Raw genomic sequence first — 5,738 nt, forward strand, 5'->3', positions numbered from 1 at the left:
GCATGGCCGCCCGCCGCGTCCTCGGCGCCACGCTTCGGCCCCTCGGCCCCTTCCCTCAGCTCCTCGGCCCCTTCCCTCAGCACCATCCTTCATTCCCTCAGCGCCACCCTTCTTCCCCTCGGCTCCTTCCTTCGTCCCCTCGGCCCCTTCACTGAGTTTCATCCTTCATCCCTTCGGCTCCTTCCCTCAGTGCCATCCTTCATCCCCTCAGCACCATCCTTCTTCTCCTCGGCTCCTTCCTTCATCCCCTCGGCCCCTTTCCTCAGTGCCTTCCTTCATCTCCTCAGCCCCTTCCCTCAGCTCCTTCCCTCAGCACCATCCTTCATTCCCTCAGCATCATCCTTCATCCCCTTGGCTCTGCCCTTCATCTCCTCAGCTCCTTCCCTCAGCACCATCCTTCAGCCCCTCGATCCCTTCCTTCAGCCTCCTCCCACATCCCTTCAGTGCCTTTCTTCACCTCTTCCCTCTGCCCCTCTGCCCCTTCCCTGGGGCTTTCCCTCAGCCCCACTGCCCCCTTGCCCAAGGCCCTGGGGGGTCCCCACCACCCACCTGCCCCACTGGGGCCTTGGGGCCAGGACCGCTCTCGTGTGGTGGCTCCAGGCCCCGCTCTGTGGTGTCCTTGGGGCTATGGGGCACTTCCATGGCAGGGSATAGCTCCATCACCCCTCTGGTGAGGACTTGCCCCAGGGTGTAAAAGGTGACAGGTCTCCTTTCAAGGTCTCCCTCCAACTACCCATGTCTCAGGGTTTTGTTCCTGCCTCCTGGGGGCCGCGTTGAAAACATGCAAGTGCGTGGCCTAGGGGTGGATTCACCGCGAGAACGAGGTAGGGGGACAAATGAATGTTTAAGCAGAAAAAGTAGATAAATAATCCAGTTTCCCTCCACCACCTGGAATCTCTTTACCAGCCTTGCAGGGAGACAACGGGTCGCTTGAGTAGCCGTGTATAAACTGAGGGACTTTCTCCTTGCTCCCCCTTTCCCCCGCGGTAATTAATGGCATGACGATTTTTGCTGCGCTGCCTCTGCGGCTGTCCGCTGAGCGGAGCACTCTCGTTTCTCCGGCGCAGCTGCCTTCGTCCCCGTCATGCCCGAAGGTGGCTGACGAGGGGAGGTGGCCGTACGTGGGCACGTGAGGCGYGGGGCAGGCGCTTGAGATGATGACGCTGCCGCCGGTCGATGTTGCAATAGCCGGCAGGATGCGGTACAGGGCAATCCAGGTTACACGAGGCGCTGTGCGAACACCGTGTGCCTAACGGTGGCTTCATGTTTGCATTGCAGAAATGTGCCTACAGCCGTGCCAGACAGTAGGGGGGCTTGGAGAGGAGACCGCCCAGAGTTTYGGGTACTGTAGGCACAAAGCAACGAGCCGTGGCCGATCATTTGGCCGATTGCCATGCGTAGGAGCTTGTTGCGTTGAAAGACTTTGCTTTTCCCCGTTGCTGCTGACAGAAGGAGACATGAACCACCTGGGACCAGGCTGTGGAGATGGCCCCGAGCCCAAGTTGCATATGTGCCGCACTGAGAGCATTGGGCAGAGATCCCTGTGCTGGGATCTCAYGCTCGGAGAGTGCTGTGTCTGCACGTTGTGGCTGCGCTGTGCAGCGACATAGCACAGCTGATACGTTTATGGTGATGCTGCTTCCTGATCCTCGCTGGCTTTTGCTCAGCAGTGTGTCCCATGTTTGTCCTTCTAGATCCTGCTGACGTATCAAAGGCTGGAGTTCTCGCCGGTGGTGTTAGTCCTAAACATCGCCTGCCTAGGAGCGAGAAAAAAAGGCTCTTCATGTTCCAATGCCTTCATATTCGGGTGAAGCGAGACAGAAATATCTTCCCCAGGCCAGTGTTCCCGGTTGCCCTGCGAGGGCGTAAGGTGAACAGCCCTCTGTAACTGCAGGCCTCGTTCTGGGAGGCGTAAGGAGGACTCTGAGCTTCTGTAACRAAAAGCAGAGCCGAAGTCAGACTGAATGTGTTTCCCTCACAAGTGTGGCTGTCCTCAGGCACTGCAGCAATGAAACACGAGTATCTTAGCATAAAGAATTACTTCTGATGAGGAAAATTAGGATTTCTGGTGACAGATTCTTTCTCGGTGATTTGCTCCCATTTTCAACTATTACAAAAGCAGAAGGGATTTAAGGCAACTTTGCTGTCTATTTTTGGGGCGGCAGGAAGAGGAAGAGAGTAACGACTGGAGTTTCTGAAGGTCGGACACCGATTCTGACTGGAGTTTCTATATTGCTGTTTGGTTCTTCATGCCTTTTTGGGCAGGTAGACATGTGCAGTCCGCGTAAGAGGACAGCCCAAGATCTGACTTTGGTGTGGGCCTAGTTCCTGGCAGTTGTCTATTTGGCTTCTTTGAAAGAATGACTCATGAAGTTCTGGCATAGCTACAAGTCTAAAATAAAGAGGTCGTCATTTGAAGATCTAGTTCCTCTTTTATTCAGAAAAAAAATGAATGATACATGCAGATGCTGTCAGCCACTCTAAGAAAACAGTTGCAATGAAATGAGTAAATAGGGAGGTGGAAGCGATAGTTCTTGAAAGCTATGGAGTCATCAGGCTTAAAAACAGGGAACATAAAGCAAATAATTAAGTTTGAGATCATTATTGACTTTGTGCGTGGAAGTATTAGGATCCTCCGCCACTAGGTGAGGTGCACAAACGCAACCTGCAAACAGAGAACGGCCCAAGACCTGTGGGCTCCCTCCCCTTTTCCTGTGAGGTATGAATCATGGGACAGCAGATGACACAGAAATATGTGGAAACCCTGAGTTTTTCCTCTATCTTTCTCCTATTTCATTATAATACGTGGCATGAAGGACTGGCTTGGCTTTTGCTTGGCTTCCCAAGGAAATTAGGCTTGCAATCATACTATTTTTGCCTGTCTTTTCCATGAACTTTTGAAGCCATTAGCCAGCTTCAGCCTAATATGACAGTGGGGTGGTGGTTTCATGGATTCCTTTCTACAGTTTTCTAGAAAATTGGTGACCTGCTGGAGGATCCCCTTCCTGTCCTCGCTATGAGACCATCCAAAGCGTGAACTTCCCCTTAGTTGCTGTGGAGGGAATCTGCATGGGGGAAGGTCACTGATGGCTCAGGTTAATTCTGCAGGGGTGACTGCGGAAGCGGAGAGGAACTCTGACACGGCTGCTACATGGCACCACAAAGGTTGAGCACGTCTGGTTTGATCCAGCTGGACAGAAAGAGGTTTGTTCCCACTCATTTCTGCTTTGCTTTATTTTCTGTGAAGGACCGTCAAACCAAACAGCATGGAAGAGTGTGAAATGCAAACTCAAGAACTTCCTTGTCCCAAAGGTCTACTTTATGCTAAAATGCTATCAGGTCCGTGTCCTCCATAAAGCTCTTTTGCCTCATCCAGCACTCAACTCAGGCAAAACTCCTACAATCACTTCGGTATCTTGCAGCATGAGAACCCAGTTTTGTTCCAGACCTATAATTTTGTCATGTCTTTCGATGACACGTTAAGGAAAAGTCTTCTAAAATACCACCTTCAGCTCCCTACGTATGCAAGGATCCTCCAGCACTCAGGTATACGTGTGTGTGGTTTTTCCGAGAATGAGTGTGAAGTTTATCACGTGGTTTTGCAGGTCAGCGGGTGACAGACTGACTGAGATTATATGCAGAAGGTTATTCCTCCTTGAGGAAGAGCCRATTGATTCTTCTCCCTCAAAAGCTCGTGATGGAAACATTTAAATAGTTGTAGCAGCACCGGAGAAACAGAACCAAAGTTGTTGAAACAACCAAACAACCCTCTGTAAAAGTCGCTGACAAAACCCAACTTGTTTCTTGGTGTTTTCATGACTGTGTAAAACCACATATCACATAAGCAGCTACCACATATAATCAGGAAATGAGTCAAAGAAGCCAAGAATGTGACAAAGTACAGATTGCCATTTTCAGTGGTGAACGAGGGATTTTTTTTTCCAAATCCTTTTATCTTTTTTATTCACTTTTTTTCAACTAGTATTGAAATAGATTCTTGCCATTGCTTTCAATCTAAACCTGAATATCTCTGAAAACACTCAAGAGATATTCAGTAGATAGTGTTTGAGGTGGTACTTTCTAAACATCATTACTCCTTACCAGGCGTGAGACTGGAACGAAGAGACACAAGCTCTTTCTGCGACCAAAATGTCACCGCTTGTTCATGGCAAAATGTGTGACAGTCCAGGTCACGTAAACTGAGTATCTTTTTCTCTTTTTAAGGTCAACAGCCATCTATTAGTTAAACAAGCTATTTGCAATAGTTGTCACTATCTCCAGAGTCGTTGATATCCTTCAGAGTTGATGTCAGCCTGTGCGAGGTTGGGGGAGGTTGTGCCACTCTGTTGGTTCAGACCTTCTGCAGATGCAGGTCCTGTAGAGGGAAGCGATATTTGCACTGGATTATTTTTTTCGTAGAYGGCAACTTAGGTTATGTCCATGATCCTGCTCCGCAGCTGCTTCTTTCCCACCCTTTGACCACGCTGTTTCCCACCCCTCATCTCCTAACCTTCCCCCGAATCTTGCATGCTCCCCCTAGAAAACCTGTGCGAGGCTCAGGAGGTCTCAGAGGATTCAGTTTCTCCCATCGTGAGCCACATCAGCCCATCCAGCGATGGTCAAACTCTTCCACCAGGCGGGTGCTCTACGTCATTAATATCTGTGTTTTACGGAGGGGGCGACTGAGGCAGAGGGTGCTTCGCTGGAGACCACGCAAGGAAAATTTGTGGAGTTTCTTCTCAGGCCCATGGCATCCTTGGTTCCTCGCCAAGTTTGCAGGTTAGGTCTTGAACACCCTGTGGTTCCAGGCTCCAAGGTCCTTGGGACCCTCCGTGGCCATCTGGCACAGAGTTGGAGCTACGGCCTGACTCTTCTCCCCTCAAAGCGTGGAACAAGYGCCCAAGGAATGCAAACGCGGAGGCAAGGTGGGCGCGCGGGGGGAAAACCCAACAGCAGTCGCAGACACACAACTGGTCAGTGAAGTGAACGGGTCCTGCAGCGGTCGTCCTCTGAGGGAGCAGCTCTCCTTGGAGAACTTCAACCACCGGAGACGCCGTTGGGGGGGATTTTTTTTGTCTTTGCTTTTAATCCATTTGCAGTGTATCCTTGCTTACTTCAGCAGATTCGGGAAGGGAATCATGGGAAGACCACCAGGGTGGGAGCGCTAGGACACGGGCRTACAGACACCAAGGCTGCCTGCAAAGTTCTCATGAAGTTCCTCAGCCATCTAAATAACCCACTGGGAACTGGGAGAGCAAAAGCTCGGTGCTCCTGGATGTGGCTATGGAAGGGCAGGGCGGGAAGGTGACCAGTGCTCCCAGTCCCTCCCCACACACCAGTGCCCGCCACCAGCGCTCCCAGTCCCTCCGGCACACCAGTGCCCCCCACCAGTTCTCCCAGTCCCTTCCTGCACACCAGTGCCCGCCACCAGTGCTTCCAGTCCCTCCCTGCACACCAGTGCCCCCCACCAGTTCTCCCAGTCCCCCCCGCACACCAGTGCCTGCCACCAGCGCTCCCAGTCCCTCCCGCACACCAGTGCCCCCACCAGTTCTCCCAGTCCCTCCCGCACACCAGTGCCCCCCACCAGTTCTCCCAGTCCCTCCCTGCACACCAGTGCCCCCCACCAGTTCTCCCAGTCCCTCCCTGCACACCAGTGCCCCCACCAGTTCTCCCAGTCCCTCCCTGCACACCAGTGCCCCCACCAGTTCTCCCAGTCCCCCCCGCACACCAGTGCCCCT

The 5,738-nt window shown here is 52.3% G+C and overlaps 1 long non-coding RNA gene across 1 annotated transcript; it reads left to right on the forward strand.

The window, feature by feature from the left end:
• The first annotated feature begins 6 nt into the window (after positions 1–6).
• LOC112978081 lies at positions 7–4,393 on the forward strand. The gene is made up of 3 exons (XR_003257739.1): positions 7–824; positions 1,695–3,204; positions 3,606–4,393. It is a non-coding gene; the product is annotated as an uncharacterized LOC112978081 (long non-coding RNA).
• Positions 4,394–5,738: the final 1,345 nt, after the last annotated feature.

Source organism: Apteryx rowi, unplaced genomic scaffold (genome assembly GCF_003343035.1).
Source record: "Apteryx rowi isolate R43461 unplaced genomic scaffold, aptRow1 scaffold_9, whole genome shotgun sequence".
NCBI lineage: Eukaryota > Metazoa > Chordata > Aves > Apterygiformes > Apterygidae > Apteryx > Apteryx rowi.